Consider the following 17,866-nt stretch of genomic DNA (forward strand, 5'->3'; position numbering starts at 1 on the left):
GGTATGATATTGGCATTGACAATGGGCCATCAATGGAATAGCTGGTATTAAACAAATATTGGTAATACAATGATGGTATAATGCTGGACAGTATTGGCAAGAATCATGGTGCATAAATGGAAAGTCTAATATTGTGCCTACATTGGTGGCTCCAGCTTGGTTGAACACTGGACCAATCTTGGAAAGAAAGATGGGCCAAGAATGGAGAATGTAGTAAAATGCCCAAATGCCAATATCAGTCCAATATTGATGCCATTCTTTTCCAGTGATGAACCATTGTTGGACCAATGCTGGTGTGCTGCTTGGGTAATTAAACTAGATAAACGGTATAAGCTGAAGTTTGTAAAAACATGTACACCTACATGTAGTGCGATGACCAGGCAGTAGAAAGCTTCTGTAAAGATGTAGGATCGGTAATGGGGAAAGTAAAAACACATTACACTGTAATGATGGGGGACATCGATGCCAAGGTAGGTAGAAAGCAAGCTGGGGACCAAGCACTCGTCAGCTATGGTATTGGATTAAGAAATAGGAGGGGGAGTTACTAGGCTGAACGCAGTAACTTAAGAATCATGAACACCTTTTTCAGCAAATGGAAGAGCCAGAAGTGGACATGGAAAAGCCCTAACGGGGAGACTAAAAATGAAATTGACTCCATACTGTGTTTTAACCCCGCCATTTTGCAAGACATATAGGTAATTGAGAAGGAGCGATGCAGTGACCACAGGATGGTAAGGTTTCTAATTAATCTGGATTTGAAGAGAGGGTCACAGCTTGCTTGTAGGAACTATTCAGAGACATGGAATGGGAACTGATAGGAATTAGTGTACATGGAGAATACCTCAGTAACCTGCGATTTGCTGATGACATTGCCTTTCTAAGCACCTCAGGGGATGAACTGTAAGGACTTATTAATGGCCTAGACAGGAAAAATACAAAGGCAGGCTTGAACATCAATATGCAGAAGACAAAGGTGATGTTCAGTCCTCAGGAAGGAACAGCAGTTTATTTTAGGTAGCAAGGCATTGGAAGTAGTAGACGAATATGTCTACTTAGCACACGTTGTAACCGCAGATCCGACCAAGAAAGGGAAGTAACAAGGAGAATAAGATTGGGATGTAGCGCATTTGGCAAGCACTCACAGTTTATGACTATGAGCTTACCGGTATCGCTCAAGAGGAAAATATACAACAGTTGCATCTTACCTGTACTCACCTATGGGGTGGGGCTGAAACGTGGAGGCTAACGAAGAAGGTTCTACTTGAAGGACAGCGCAGAGGTCTATGGAAAGAAAATGGGGGGGTGGGGTAACAATAAGTGATACAAAGCGCGCAGAGTGGGTCAGAAAACTAACTCGTTAGCGAAATTCTAGTGGACATCAAGAAGAAATGGGTATGGGCAGGACATGTAGAGCGAAGAGAGGATAACCGATAGTCGCTTAGGGTAACCAACTGAATTCCAAGGGAAGCAAAGCATAGCAGGAGGCGGCAGAAAGGTGGACGGAAGAGGTTAAAAGGTTCGCAGGGGTCAAGTGGCTACAGTAAGCACAGGACCGGGTTAATTGGAGGAACATGGCAGAGGCCTTCGCTCTGCAGTAGGTATAGTCATGATGATGAAGATGATGATGATGAGGGAGTGAAACTGATTAGTTAGGAAGCAGTCCACCAATGAATTGGCGGTAAGGGTAAAAGTAAAAGAATTCAGGATCTCGCTGCAGAATAGATATTCAGGGCTAACCAAGGGAGCCGACATCAGCCTAGAAGCAATATGCAATAATTTCAGAAATGATATTACTGAGTGGGCGGTAAAAGTAGGCGGTAATATTGTTAGAAAGGATACCGGTAAACTGTCTAAGGAGACGAAAGATTTGATTAAGAAACGCCAAATTGTGGAAGTTTTAAATGCAACAGACCGGATAGAACTGGCAGAGATATCAAAGCTAATCAAGAGGCGTAAGGAGGCCGACATAAGGAAGTATAACATGGGGGAAATTGAGTATGCTTTAAAGAATGGTCGTAGCCTGAAAGCTGTAAAAAGGAAATTAGGCATAAGCAAAACTCGGATGTATGCACTGAGGGACAATGTGGGCAATGTCATTACTAACATTGACGAAATGATCAAGGGACTACGCCTAAGGAAGCGGGATCGAATACTGGCCTCGGCGGCTGCGTTTCGGTAGAGGCGAAACAGCGTGGCGTCCGTGTGCTGTGCGATGTCAGTGTACGTTAAAGAAACCCAGGTGGTCGAAATTTCCGGAGTCCTCCACTAAGGCGTCTCGCATAGCCGGAGTTGCTTTGGGACGTTAAACCCCACAAACCAACCAACTAACCTTCCTCTCTTCCTTTACAACGTTGTACATGTGAACCCGACCTCGGCGGCTGCTATTCGATGGAGGCGAAATGAAGAGGCGTCCGTGTGCTGTGCGATGTCAGCGCACGTTAAAGATCCCCAGGTTGTCGAAATTATTCCGTAGCCCTCCACTACGGCTCCTCTTTCTCTCTTTCCACTTTCACTCCCACCTTCCTTCCTTCCTTTACAGCGCGGTTGCGGTGTCCACAGAAAACAAGTGAGACAGTTACCGTGCCTTTCCCTTCCTATAAGGGGGGATGCTAGGCTAAAGGGTCAACTTTTGAACGGCTGTACCAATTTTTATAAAATTTTCTGGAGTGGCTTACCTTCCTCTTATTAGAATATATTCTAAATTTCATTGCCCTAGCACAAATAGGTAATAACTTGTAGCTGCTATACTGAACAAAGAGGTGGGTAAGCTTAGGAAAACTATCATTTCAAAAACAATGAAGATATACTAATTTTTTGTGATTGAATACCTTCTAGATAGTTCATCGTGCAGGATAAGGAGAAATGCGGGCTTTTTACGGCATTTTTGTAAACATTTCTGCATTTGGAAAACAAACTTCATTTTTTTTTGTTGTCATTGTATGTCAGATATCTCAATTTTTTTTAACTTGGAGAGTAATTAGTGATCTAAAAAGTGCCTTATCTTGTTCACGACAAAAATATAGTCCAGAAACCACCTTGAAAGCCGCTTATAGCGAAAGAGTTTGGAAATGATAGTTTTCCTAAGGTTGTGTTTTCGCAAAAAGTGCGAACTTAGAAAAATGAGTTCAAACATTTCGGAACATGCTGTTTTAATTTTCGGACCAAAAATAATTAATCAAAGTGCCCTGCTGCATACATAGGGCCCTCCTCCAACTCGACGCTGCTATGTGGCGATTGCTTCGCTTCCCAAAGCTTCTCCGCGTCGAAGACTTTGTTGCAGGCATCTTCCTATCCCACCATCAGCCACTCACTGATCGCAACAAACTTGCAGAAGCGCAAGAAAGATAACAAGCAGCATCGAACTTACTAAAGCAGTCTGGTTAGCCAGGCTACTTTTGGCGCAAAAACAGCGTTCGAAGGTCACTTGTCTTGTTTCGGCCAATCCAAGCTTCAGTTTCGGTTTTCCAGCCAATCCGCAATTGCCCGGCCCAAAATAAGGCTTTCCGTTTTTGTTTTGTTTTTTAGTTGTGCGTTGTACTCTCGATAGCAGGTCATCTTTGGCGAGAAAGTGCGAAAAACAAACTTTCTAATGCGGCGTTCCACTCCGCGTTCGGTTTCTTGCCCGCTTTGCGGCCGCGCGTTGAAAGCAGCGTTCATAGGCGCTTTCTGCAGCGAACGCGCTCCACCACGTCTCGTGAAAAAAATTCATTTTATTATTTTCTACGGCGCTGATGACTACCAAAATTGGTGAGAAGCTTCTTTGATAAATGCAGGATCCAAAATAGCAAAAAATAAAAAACACGTTTTTTCTTTTAAAATCGTGATTTTAACCCCGCATCCCCCCATAAATCAATCAATCAATCGAGTCCACGCAGAATTGTGACGAATACTGCGCCTTATCTATCCTGTAAAGAATTTCAAAACCCGCTCCTAGACATCGGGTCAATCGAGTCCACGGAGAATTGTGACGAATACTGCGCCTTATCTATCCTGTAAATGAATTTCAAAACCCGCTCCTAGACATCTGGGTCTGCCCCGCCGGGGTGGTACAGTGGTAAGACGCCCGACTACTGTGCCGGAGTACCCGGGTTCGAACCCGACCGCGGCGGCTTCGTTTCGATGGAGGCGAAACGAAGAGGCGTCCGTGTGCTGTGCGATGTCAGCGCACGTTGAAGATCCCCAGGGGGTCGAAATTACTCCGTAGCCCTCCACTACGGCTCCTTTTTCTCTCTTTCCACTTTCACTCCCACCTTCCTCCCTTCCCTTACGGCGCGGTTCAGGTGTCCACAGAAACAAGTGTGACAAATACTGCGCCTTTCCTTTCCTGTGAACCAATTATTATTATTATTAATTAGACATCTGGGTCTGCTTCTGTTTGCTGTGTGGTGCGGCGTTCGAGGAAGCGGCAAATGATAGGCACCGCACGGACGCCTGGATCGGACCAACACCCTCTTGACTCCGAAACGCACCCCGGACCCTGCTTTCGGCCGCCTGGCGTTCGCGTTGAATCTGTCGCGGCTGCATGTTATAATTACACCCAGGTGCGTGTCTGCTGCAGGCTTTTTGCGTTCGATAATTATTGAGAGCATGACTAACACGTGTATATTTTTTTCGCACCACCGCGGCATGCACCGCCAATATCTAAGGCAGCTTTTGTAATCAGTGTTCCGAAATAAAGTCGCAAATGCTTATATACAAATGGTTTTATTCACAGGAAGGGTTGAAGCAGCCAGTTAATGTTTTGCTTAACATCTTCATTTTTCTTTCCGCAGCTTTTTTTTTGCGCTGCACTTTAAATATGAGCGTTTCTCATTTTACAAAAGTTGTTTAAAGTAACGTTTGTTGCAGCACGCACTACATGTTGCAGTAGAGTTTCTGGTGCGGGACCTTACAAGTTTCCAAGGCGACATCTCGCAGAAATGAAATGCCTACGGGGCTATCTAGCCTGCCACCGGATTTGTATCTTGTAGGCCGTCATTGCACCCGTCACCGCTTCAATAGTGGACAGCAGCATGGCCCTATGGGGCTGGGACTGGTTCAAGTAAGCTGGGCAGTTCGAGTGAATAGATGGTACGGCATTGGACAATAGATGAACCCTGCCACCTTCAAAGTCTTTCCTGTTGCTGCATCAAAGTGTGATAGCTTCTTCATTAGGTCTTTCTCTTTGAAGTGAAGTTCACAAACTTGCGCAATGTATGACAAATATGTAGTCACTTATTGCCGTTATATGGACACACTATTAGGTAATTTGCGTGTTATTAAGCAGTCCAGATGTACTTTACGTGCTATTAAGCAGTCCAGCACAGTATTGCATACTTCTGTTCATTATCCCTGCCATGGTCAAAGTTCACTAAGACTGCCAGTCTTTTCTCGTCAAACAATATTTAAGCGCTTCCTGACCTTCTGGCCGAGCACGCAGAACATGAGTATGGCATAAACTTCAGTTTCTCACCATTGATTGCACGCTGGGCCATTTACTGCACGCACACTTCCGCGGGATGGCTCTAATCCACGATTCATTCCTACTGGCATACTTTGGAAGCGCGAGAACACGCACCTCGGGACCAGTGTCATAGCTCCCGCGACACCCAGGAACAAAACAACGCCCCATGTTACGCCATGTCAAGCGTAGTTTTCTGCTCAACGCCATATCCTCGTTTCAAGCACCGGTGTTGCTTGTCACACTTCAATATTTTGCACGTACTAATACATGCAAATATGCACGCACACAATTGAAAGCACACTTGACCGTGGGAAAACAACCCAAATGTCAATGCGGAGCTGTGAAGCACCAAACCTCACCAAAAGAGTAGCCAGTTGCGACTACAAAACTGATATTGAGTGTTGTTGGTGGTAGTGGTTATTTATTGTATATACAAAAGGAAAGAAAAGATGTTTGCCAGCCCCGGTATCTGCTATCTGATATTTGAAGCACCTGAGCTGGGGCGGCGGAAATAAAGGGACAGCGAGGAAAAGGTAGAGGAAATCAGAGGTGAGCGATAGGGAGAAAGAAAATGGCAGGTAAAAATAAAAGAAATATATACACTACGATACAGTATACAGTAGTTTGCTTGAGGCCCACCCGAAAATGTCTTAGGTGATTGAGCACCCGGCACATCGGGCGGGCCTCCCCAATAGATCTGCTGGTTGGTTGGTTGGTTTGTGGGATTTAACGTCCCAAAGCGACTCAGGCTATGAGAGACGCCGTAGTGGAGGACTCCGGAAATTTCGACCACCTGGGGTTCTTTAACGTGCACTGACATCGCACAGCACACGGGCGCCTTGCTTTTCGCCTCCATCGAAAAGCTGCCGCCGAGGCCGGATTCGATCCCGCGTCCTTGGCAACAGTAGTCGAGTGAATGGGCTTGCAAGTCCAATGCAATGGTAACAGCAAACATTTTAAACCATGCTGGCTGTACAGCTGCACTCGTTGTGCCCTCATGACGCATGTGAACTATGACGCTAAGGACCTGGCAAGGAACAGGGAAATAGATCTGCGTCCAGGCAACTGTTCATAACGCACGCACTGGCGCACTGTACAAAACACTGACGGCTGTCGTGGGCGATCGGCCGTTATTGTGCGAAATAGCACACGCGGAGTGTTCAGTCACAGCGAATGACGGCCTCCACCTCCGGGGTGGATGTGGGCTTGTTGGTGGATCGCCTCTTTTGTGGAGGGCTGCGGGAAGGGGAAGCTCGTTTCTTGACGCCCATGAGCAACGCCTCATGGCCGCAATTTCTTCCCTGCGTACCGACACGCAGAAATGGATGGAACAAATTAACGAACGCGTAGCCAGAATTGAGGCCCGCCAGAGTGCCCAAGAAGCCGAACTTGCCCAGACGACCCTAATAATGTCATCCCTCCACCCCTCCTCCTCATCTCCCAATCCCCCTGCACCAGCAGGGGCACCCAAGCCTCGTGATGGCCAGACACCCCTCACGCCTTAGTTCCTGGCAGTGGAACTGCCGCGGTTTCCGCGGAAAGCGAAACGCGCTGCAGCTCCACCTCCAGAACATCCCTCCATCCTACCTTCCCGCTTTAATCGCCCTCCAATAAACTTTCTCCCAGTTAAGCTGCGCGACATCACTGCTTTCCATCCTCCTTCCGCATCCCCCCCCGAACATTGCCACTCTGGTTCACCGCAACTACACGGCGATAGAGCATCCTCTCGACGTTCCAGAGTGCACGCACCTTTTCCTAGAACTCCTCCCCCGACGGTGACAGGATGCCAGTCTCTTTGTTCTTAATGTCTACAGCCCTCCTCGCACACCTTCAGCTCCTCTCCTCCTCCTTCTACGCAAAGCCCTTTCTCGCGCACATCGCAACGCGCTCCTCATTCTTGGGGATTTCAATGCACATCACGTCAGCTGGGGTTATCGCGCGAACTGTAGGAAAGGTCTCGTGCTGTGGACATTCGTACAGAACGAACAGTTATCCGTCCTTAATGATTTTTCTGACCCAACCCGCATCGGCTCCAGTGTCCAACGCAACCCTATTCCGGACCTTTCCATCTGCAAAACGTCTTAGACGCAGCGTGGACGAACACCTGGGTCTTTCTCGGCAGTGACCACTATATACTTCCTGTCCATCTCTTTCTCTCTTCCTAGCCTATCCTCCCGCCAGCGTCTGAGCCAGGTAGACGACTGGGATCGGTTCCGCCACTCATGGCAACACGCCCCCACCTCCATCTCAGACCTTTCTCAATGGACTGCCACCTTGCTCAAAGATGTTTCATCCGCCACCTCTACCGTGCCTAACCCTCCTCACTCCTCCACGGCTGACAGCCGCCTCCTTCACCTATGGGAGGCGCATCATTCCCTGCACCGCCGCTTGCTTTCACAAAAACACAACCGCTCACTACGCCTCCGCCTTGCCCGCCTGGGTATGGAAATTGAGGAGCACTGCTCATACCTCACCAGGCAGCAGTGGGGCCAGACCTGTGACTGCATGGCTGGTAACCTCGGGCTGAGGGATACGTGGGCGCTCCTACGTGTCCTCCTTGACCCGTCGCATGGCAACGCCACGCAACGCAGGGATGTGACGCGCCTCCTACAATCTTCACCGCTATCCGATTCTGATTTCCTTCTTGCACTCCGAGATCTCTATCTCTGCCCTTCCCTTCCGTCGTCCCTCCCTTCCTACATCGGCACCATTAATTCTGCGCTTGATGCAGATATCACTTTGGGGGAGGTTTGTGCGGCGCTACTAAAAGCTCCGCACCACTTCCGCACCAGGAGCAGACCAAATTTCTAACAAGGCTCTCCGTAAACTAGACACATCATCCCTAGAGGCCATTCAGTTCAGTTCAGTCGTTCAGTCGTGTCCGACTCTTCGTGACCCTATGTACCATGTCACGCCATGCTTTCCGGTCTCTCACTATCTTCCTAACATCACATAACTTCATCTGCAGTGCCTCGAGGATGCCATCTAACCATCGCGTTCGCTGCCTACCCCTTCTCCGGCGACCCTCAACCTTTCCCAACATCAAATCTTTCTCCAGCGACTCCTCTCTTCTGATCAGTTGACCAAAGTAGCTGAGCTTTAACTTTAGAATTTGACCCTCCAATGAGCAGTCAGGGTTTACAGTTGACAATATCGACTGATTTGATCTTCTGGCAGTCCAAGAAACTCTCAAGAGTCTTCGCCAGCACCACAATTCAAACGCGTCAATTCTTCGGCGGTCAACCTTTTTCACAGTCCAACTCTCGCATCCATACATCACAACTGGAAAGACCATAGCACGAGTTATACGGATCTTGGTTGGCAGACTAATGTCTCTGCTCTTTACTAGGCGGTCAAGGCTAACCATTGATCTCTTTCCCAGAAGCAGGCATCTCCAATTCCATGGCTGCAGTCTCCTTCCGACGTAATCTTGGAGCCCAAGAATAGAAAATCTGTCACAGCTTCCACTTCTTGTCCATTGATGCTCCAGGACTTGATAGAGCAAGACGGCATGATCTTTGTCTTTTTAATGTTCAGTTTAAGCCCAAACTGCTCACTCTCTTCTTGTACGCGCATCAGAAATCTCTTGAGTTCCACTTCACTTTCTGCCATTAAAGTGGTATCATTCGCATATCTAAGGTTGTTGAAACGTTTTCCAGCATTCTTCACTCCAGCTGAAGACTCGTCCAGACCGGCCTTCCTCATGATGCACTCTGCATATAGGTTAAATAGGCAGGGCGACAGTATACAGCCTTGCCTCACTCCTTTCTCAACCGGAAACCAATCAGTAAGACCATGCCCAGTTCTGCCTGTGGCCTCTTGACCTTCATGCAGGTTCCTGGGGAGACAGATGAAATGAATTGGAACTCCCATCTCTTGGAGAGCTTGCCCTAATCTGCTGTCATCTACGCAGTCAAAAGCTTTCGTATAATCAATAAAGCAGAACTAGATGGGTTTCTGGAACTCTCTTGCTTTTTCCATGATCCAGCGAAAGTTGGCAATTTGGTCTCTAGTTCCTCTGCCCATGCGAAACCCAGCTTGCACGTCCGGGAGCTCCCGATCCACATACTGCTGCAGTCTACCTTGGAGGATTTTCAACATCACCTTGCTAGCATGCGAAATAAGCGCGATCGTGCGGTAGTTGGAACAATCTTTGGCACTTACTTTCTTTGGAATGGGGATGTAAACTGACCTCCTCCAATCCTGTGGCCACTGCAGGGTTGTCCAAATCTTCTGACATAATCTATGCAGAATGTTAACAGCGTCATGGTTGAGGTTTTGAAGCACCTCAGCTGGAATGCCATCAATAACGCTAGCTTTGTTCTTAGCAAGGCTGTCTAAGGCCTATTCAACTTCACTCTTCAGGATGCCCGGCTCGAGATCAGTAATCACAACCGTCTTATGTTGGGTTTCCACATTCGTGTCCTTCTTGTACAGTTCTTCTGTGTATTCCTACCACCTCTTCTTTATCTCTGAGGCTTCAGTGAGGTAATTGCCTCGTTTGTTTATCACGCCCAGCTTAGCAGAGAAGCTTCCTCTGATATCTTTGATTATCTTATACAGAGCTCTTGTGTTCCTTATTTGGCTGTTGTCCTAAACTGCTTGGCACTGTATGTTCAGGAAGGCATTCTTATCTCTCCTTGCTATTTTCTGAAAATCCGCATTGAGAACCTTGTATCTTTCTCTTTCCCCCATAACGTTTGCCATCCTCCTTTCTTCAGCTATTTGCAAAGCCTCTTCAGATAATCAGTTTGCTTTCTTGCATTTCTTTTGCTTTGGAACTACCTTAGTAGCAACTTCTTGTATTATATCACAAACATCAGTCCACATCTCTTCGGGCTCTCTGTCTTCTAGATCTAATTCTTGAAATCGATTCCTCACTTCCACAGCATATTCTAATGGAATTTGATCCAGATCATACCTGAAAGGCCTTCTAGTTTTCTGCGTTTTCCTCAATCGAAGCTTAATTTTGGCAACAAGAAGCTGATGATCGGTGCCACAATCGGCCCCAGGCCTTGTTTTTACTGCTTGTATAGCGCTTCTCCATCTCTGCCGGCAAAGAATATAATCGATCTGATTCCTGTACAGACTGTCCGGTGAAGTTCATGTATACAGGCGCCTCTTGTGCTGTTTAAAATGAGTATTTGCTATGGCCAGGTTGTTTTCTTGACAAAATTCTACTAGCCTCTGCCCTGCTTCATTTGGCTTGCCAAGACCGAACTTGCCTGTAATTCCGGATATTTCTTCACTCCCGACCTTAGCATTCCAGTCTCCTATGAGAAAAACGACGTCTGATGATGGGGTACGGTCTAAAAGGCATTGTAGGTCCGCATAAAATCTCACAACATCAGCTTCTTCAGCAGTAGTGGTCGGTGCATAGACTTGGATAACTGTTATGTTGAAAGGGTGACCTTGGATCCGAAGTGAAATCATTCAGTCGTTTTTGGGGTTGTACCCTAGCACTGCTTTGCCCATTCTTCTGTTTACTATGAGAGCGACCCCATTCCTTTTCTTGGATTCGTGCCCACAATAAAAGACATAATGGTCGCCGGAGTTAAATTCTCCCATTCAGGTCCGCTTGAGCTCGCCGATGCCCAAGATACGGACCTCTTTAACAAACATTGGCACGAAGGCACTCTGCCTTCTGAGTGGACCCACGCTAAGGTAACCTTCATCCCCAAGCCTTGCAAACCCATAGACATTCAAAATCTCTATCCTATTTCCCTCACCTCTTGTCTCGGTAAGCTCTTTGAGCACGTCGTTCTAGACCGCTTGCAGAGCTTCCTCGAGGACAACCGTCTTTTCCCCGATTTGATGTTCGGCTTTCGCCCATCCCTCTCTACACAGGATGTCATGCTCCAACTCTCCGAAGAGGTCCTTCACCCTCTTCACGCCAAGCGCACTCGCGCGATCATGGCACTGGACTTGACGAAAGCTTTTGACAATGTCTTCCATACCGCCATCCTTGACGCCCTTTCTACCCTTAACGTGGGTTCCCGGATCCATGGTTACATCAAGGCTTTCCTTGCCCATCGCACGGCTGAGATCTCATTCGGCACCCTCTCCTCTCCCGCTTTCCCTCTTGGAAATCGAGGTACCCCCCAGGGTCCTGTTCTCTCTCCCCTTCTCTTCAACATCACCCTTTTCCCTATGGCACGTGCTCCAGCTACCATTCCTAACCTTTCCCATGCTTTCTACGCTGATGATGTCACCCTCTGGGTGACTACCGGTAATCTTGGAGAGATGGAAGCCGCACTCCAGGCGGGCGCTAAAACGGTCGCCGATTATGCTCGCACGGTCGGGCTAGCTTCTTCCACGTCCAAGTCCGAGCTCCTGCTCCTCCTGGCTCGAGGCATAGTACTAAACCTCATCTCCTAATCTTAATGTCACTATCGACGGACATCCCATCCCTTCTGTCTCTTGCATCCGTATTCTCGGTCTCTTTCTCCAATCCAATGGCAAACACACTACTGTCCTTTCCCGCCTTACTACCACCGTGCAGCAGACGGTACGGCTGGTCCGACGGGTCGCTAACCGACATTACGGCATGCGCGAGCATGACCTCCGTCGTCTTGTTCAGGCCTTTGTGGTAAGCCGCCTTGTCTACTCCCTCCCCTACCTCTTTCTGTCTCGCGCCAAGGAAGACAAGGTCCACTGTCTCATCCGCCAAACCTATAAGTCGGCTCTCGGGCTTCCCACTTCCACCGCCACTTCTCGTCTACTGGCGATGCGCATCCACAATACTCTTTCAGAACTTGTGGAGGCCCATCGCGTGGCACAACTAGATCGTTTATCTCGCACCACCCCTGGCAGAGCCCTTCTTACTTCTCTTCGCTTGACCCCTGTCTCCCCTGTCTGTGTCAGCCATCCCGTGTCCAGCTCCCTCTTCTCCATGCTCACTGTCAAGCCCCTTCCCAAGAACATGCACCCTGAGCATCATGCCGCTCGCCGATCTGTCCGCGCCTCCACCCTCTGGTGCCAGTACGGTACACGGTCCGACGCCGTGTATGTTGATGCGGCCTCCTACCTCTCGCATCCCGCCTATGCCCTCGCCACTGTTTCTAATACACGAACCCCCCTCTCCGTCACCACTATCCATGCTCTCACTTCCACTGCCGCAGAGGAAGCAGCCATCGCCCTCGCCATTGCCTGCACACCAGCCCTTTTCATATTTAGCGACTCTAAGACCGCAGTCCGCAACTTTGCAAAGGGTAGGATCTCTTCCTCTGCGCTCAATATCTTTAAGCACTCCTCCCCCCCTTCCCGATCTATCCAACTCTTTTGGGTTCCGGCTCACGCGGGGCACCCTGGAAATCAGGCGGCAAATTCTGTCGCTCGCGAAATGACAGACCGAGCTGGCCCCCTCCACCCCGGGATGAACACGCGTGACTCCCTCCTCACCTTCCATGACATCACCCTCCACTACCGCAACTCCCGATTATCCCTCCCACCCCCCTCACAAGTCCCTATCTAAAATCGAACAGAATGCGTGGCGACATTTACAGGCCCACACTTTCCTCTCCCCTGTACGCCTTGCCCTTATTCACCCCGGTGCCTTCTCGCCCAAATGCACACTTTGCGGCTCTCCCCGAGCAGACTATGCTCACATTCTTTACTCTTGTCCGGCGCACTTTCCCCCCCGTCTCCTGGCAAATAAACAGCCCGCAGCTGTGGGAGGCTGCTTCGGCCAGCTCGGAGCCGCATATTCAACTGCGGCTTACGACCTGAGCAGCGGAAGTCGCCGCCAGGCGTCACCTGGAGGCCACGACCAGCAGCCAGAAGGCCACCCACGAAACGCAGGCAATATAATTTTTCGGTTCGAAGGCGGCTGAGGGCAGCGCGGGAGTCACATAGCGCGGTACACCTGGGTGGCGGCGGAGTTCAAGCAGTAGATCCAAGCCTAGGCATAGGCCCAGCAGCTACGCCGTTGTGGAAGAACCCAGGAATGACAGATGCAGCTGTCTGTGCAGGTGCAGGGCGGGGATGGTAGCCGCCGCTGGTAGCGACGGCTACGGCCACGGAGCCATCGGTGTAAACGAGGAGGTGGTGTTGGAGTTCCTCGTAGATGACTGCTCTGGTCAGCTGCTGCACTGCACAGAGCGGTGTGGTGAGTTTCCCTGCGATTCCGACAATCTCTCGCTGAACTTCCGTAGCAGCGGGCCAGGGCGACAAGAGGTCGTAGGGGGGCGTTGCATTGGTGAGCTGCTCGTACTCGAGCAGCGCCGCTCCCATGCGCGAGTGGCGATGATGTCGCAACCGATGTAGTAGCGGGCCGCCGTCCTCTGCGCTCTGTAGGCGATCGATGTGTCGGAGCTCCCGCGCGTAGCCTGAATCGAAGTTGTAAAGGCCACGCACCTGCCTCGGCCAAAGTAGCTGCGCATTGAGAGTTCTGAGGAAGGCCGAGGCAAATGCGGAGCGCCTTGCGATGCTCGACCTGTAGCTTCCTCCAGCATGGTTTGCGCAGTGTGACGAGCGGTAGCGCGTAGAGTATTGCCTCCACAGCCGCGGAGTTGTAACGCAGCTTGCTGGGAGATGCTCTGACCTCGAGCAGTGAGCCTGTGTACGGCGGCGGTGGTTCTCTTCATCTGCAGGCAGGCCTTGATTTCCGCGGGTCGGAAGAAAAGGCGCTGGTTTATGTCCAACTCCAGGTACCGCACCGAACGTCGCCACGGCAGGAGGGTCCCGTCTAGTTTTAGCGGCGGTGATCGCTTGCGCGAGCTCGGAACACAGGCCATTGCGACGGACTTGTCCGCGCGGAGCGAGAGACCTAGGTCGTGGAAACAGTCGCTCACCGCCGTCGGAGCTGCCTGGAGGCACGCGCGCAACCGTTCTGTCTCGCCCGGCGGTCCCAGGCACCACAGAGCAATGTCATCTGCATACATGGAGATGTACACATGATGCCAGCCGCCTGCAGTCAGGCAGCCCGGCACCACCGACATCGTTACATTGAACAGCAAAGGTGACAGGACAGAGCCCTGCGGCACGCCTAGCCCGACTGGGCGAAGCGCCGAGAGAGCACCCCCCACGCGAACGCGCATGGAGCGTGCCTGGAAAAAGCTCCGAACGTATTGTAGCAAGCGTCCGCCCACGCCAGCCTTCTCAAGCGTCGTGAGAATGGGAGCGCCGCCGACGTTATCAAACGCGCTCGACGCGTCCAGCAGTAGAAGCAACGCAACCTGTCTCACTGCCTTCGCGTGCTCGAGCGCGCTGACAACATCGGAGATGGATTCCGCAGTGCGCCGCGCATTCCGCGAAAGCCCGTCTGCCGCTCATCAAACAAATCCGCCGCCGCAGCCTGCTCGTTAAGGTGACGTAAAACTATGTGTTCCATGAGCTTACCAGCCGCAGATGTTAGCGCCACTGGACGCTATCCCGCGAGCTGGGTTGGTGGGCGTCCTGGCTTGATGATGGGGCAGACGACTGCCGTGCGCCAGTCCTCCGGGAGGGTCCCGCGTTCCAACACAAGGTTGATCTGCTGCAGGAGAACCAGCCGTTGATCTGCGTCCGGGTTGCGCAGCATCTGGTAAGTCATGTGCCCATCCGGCCCTGGCGCCGAGCGACGGTGGCAGCGCTGTAGAGCGTTGCTGAGCTCCGTCACTGTGAAGGGGGCATCCCAAGGGTCACCAGGGGTAGGAGCGCTGGCGCTGTCTCCGGGGCTCACTGGGGAAGTTTGGCTGCCTGCGTTCGCGGGGCTTTGTCGAGTTGGCGAGAGCGGCCAGCGGCTGCGGGTTCGCTTGTGATGCGTCACAGGATGGTAAAGAGCCACCGCGATCTAGTCCTCATCCATCTTCCTGCAGAGCGATGCCCACTGCCGGCGGTAAAGTTTATTGGAATGCCGCCTCGCTGCTACGTCCAGCCGATTGTATACTGTCCAGTAAGTTTGTCGGTCCGTCCGCTGCGCTCGTCACTCAGCTTTGTCGCGTTTTTGTCTCAGGTCGAGCAGCTTGTTTTCGGGCGTTGATAGCCCTACCCGAACCTCTACGCGTTGCTGAAACATTTCCGCGCTCGAACCTGTTTCCGGGAACGTTCGGAGAAAGCCTTTATTGGCTCATACTGCCGTCGAAAAAAGCTCTCCGGGAGAGCGCAGCACCTGATCGGTCGACAGAGAAGGGACATCACCAGCCACCAAAATCTAAGCGACCAACCAGAAGTCTCATCTTGTCTAGCGTTCCGGCTATCTGCAATCCCACACTTGAAGGAGCGCCAAGGAACGCCACGCGACAGGAGCGATGGTGTACTGTCCAAACACCAACGGTGTTGGAAGAAAAGGTTGGTTGTAGAACTTTTAATTCCATCAGAAACGGGGAGTCATGCGCCCGCGGATTAGAGGCTGGCAGGTAGCCCTTGGCTTGTTGCGGCCTCCCGCCAGATGGACGGTGCGGTGCTGGATCGCAGCGTCCGCACTTCGCAGCAGGGTATCCCAGGCTTCTCTACTTGTAATAATTTGTCCTATCCCTGGAGATTGTGGGCACTCCCAAATTATGTGGTCGAGGGTCCCTCTCGCCCCGCAGTGTTTCCAGAGATCATTGTCCCTAAGGTCTGGTAGCGCATGAAACGGCCAGACCGGGTTCATGAACTTATTAGTTTGTAGCTGCCTCCACGCGACATCTTCTCTATTATTTAGTCTAACATCTGGCGGGGGTACCAGTCTACGTCCCAATTTATAATGGTCGATAATTTCCCCGTAATTTTGCAGACGCTCGTTGTATGCCCAGTGTTCGGGGGGCTCGACGGCTACCCGGAAGTAGAGCTCGGGCCAGCTCGTGAGCCGCCTCGGCAGGGACGGCAGCGTGAGCGGGTGTCCAAATTAACTGAATTATCCTGTTTATCGTTCTTTGGGTAAGGATTTTGGCTGCCTCCGGTGATATCCTACCCTTCCCAAAATTTTGAATGGCAGTTTTGCTGTCGATAATTATGAACTTGGCTTCTGTTCCTACGCAAGCTAGCGCTATCGCAACTTCCTCCGCAGTCTCTGTGTTGCGGCCTCTGATGGCTGCCGCGGATACCGGTACCCCTCGGCCATCGGCTACCAAAGCTACCGCCGCACCTGTTTTGCCACTTGCCGCATCGACAAAGACTACTTCCTTTGCTCCCATGTTTTAGAGCGCAGCTCTTTGGCGTCCATTCCTGGGTTTCGCGTCGGCGTTGTCGTCGGCCTCGTAACCAGCTCCGCCCCCCTTTCATCCCCCCAGCGCTAGCAGCGACCGACTGATATCGCTGGATGCCGCTGACACCGCTAGAGAGTCAAGATAACGTGACTGCATAGAACACCGTCGCCGCCATGCAGAAAGAGGAGGGGAGGGTCCCCCCCCTGTTCCTGTGTGGCGGATAGGGTGCTCTTCAGTTGCCGACGCGCCGGTTATTTCACGTAGGCCCCGGCACGTCGACGAATACGTGACCACCTTCCCACGGCTAGACCTGGTTCTTGGCGCTGCGGAAGCGAGGGTATCATATTGTTTGCGTCGGCATCGGCGGCGTTGTCCCTGAAACCAACTCCGCAGCTGGGGTTGACTCAGCCAGATCGGTGGCGGCGGATTTGTATATGTGCACCGCCCGAGCCGAAGTTGCCGCTGCCGTTCGCCACTGCGAAATTATCTGCCAGTTCTTTCTGAGCCATGAGCGAGACGACCGGCAAAAGTCCTCCGTCTGCTGCTGCTGCTGCTGCTAAACGAGCTGCCAGAGAAAAAAATTCTGTGATAGCGCATACATGTGTTGCTCGATTTCTTTGCCTCAATCTATCGAAAAGGTGAAACAGCTTATTTGCCGCGCTCAAATTTCGCATTAGGAAGTAACGTAATCGTCGGTAATTTTTTGAACCGTCGCTCTAGAGCTTCGGCTCGTTTGGCCCTTCTTTCGACATTAAATTCTGGATGCACATTACTAGGCATTCCGGATTTCACTATTAATTGTGATTTTTTTAACTCCTCTGTCTGGGTTGAGGCCTACTTTTGCAAGGATTACCCTGCCCGTCTCGGTCGTGCTTAGTCTCTCTAATTGGGAGACTCGCACTGCCTCCGCAAATTCTGCCCACGTGTTATGCACCCCGAGTTCGAGCAGTCGTTCGCTCGAGGTACCCATGGGCAGTCCTAGCGCCTTCTTAACGCATCTTCGAATCAGGGAGTCTAACTTCTCTTTTTCGCCGGCCTTGATGTCCAGGTAGGGCGTGGCGTAACTGATTCTGCTTATTACGTGTGCCTGGAATAGTTTTAGTAAATTTCTCTCCTTGAGGCCTTTTCCTTTCGTAACTTTCAAATTTTTTTCAGGACCTCGCCGCTATGGCCGTGGGATTGAATGACCATTCCCAAAATCCTGATCTGATCTACTTTTGGCACCGGTTTGCCCTCCACCTGAATATGAAACTCCCCGCTATTCTTGCAGCGGAGGTACTTTGGGTTATAAACGAACAACTCAGATTTATGCGGG

The sequence above is a fragment of the Amblyomma maculatum genome, chromosome 4, assembly GCF_055883805.1.
Source record: "Amblyomma maculatum isolate TAMU_Amacu chromosome 4, ASM5588380v1, whole genome shotgun sequence".
Lineage (NCBI taxonomy): Eukaryota > Metazoa > Arthropoda > Arachnida > Ixodida > Ixodidae > Amblyomma > Amblyomma maculatum.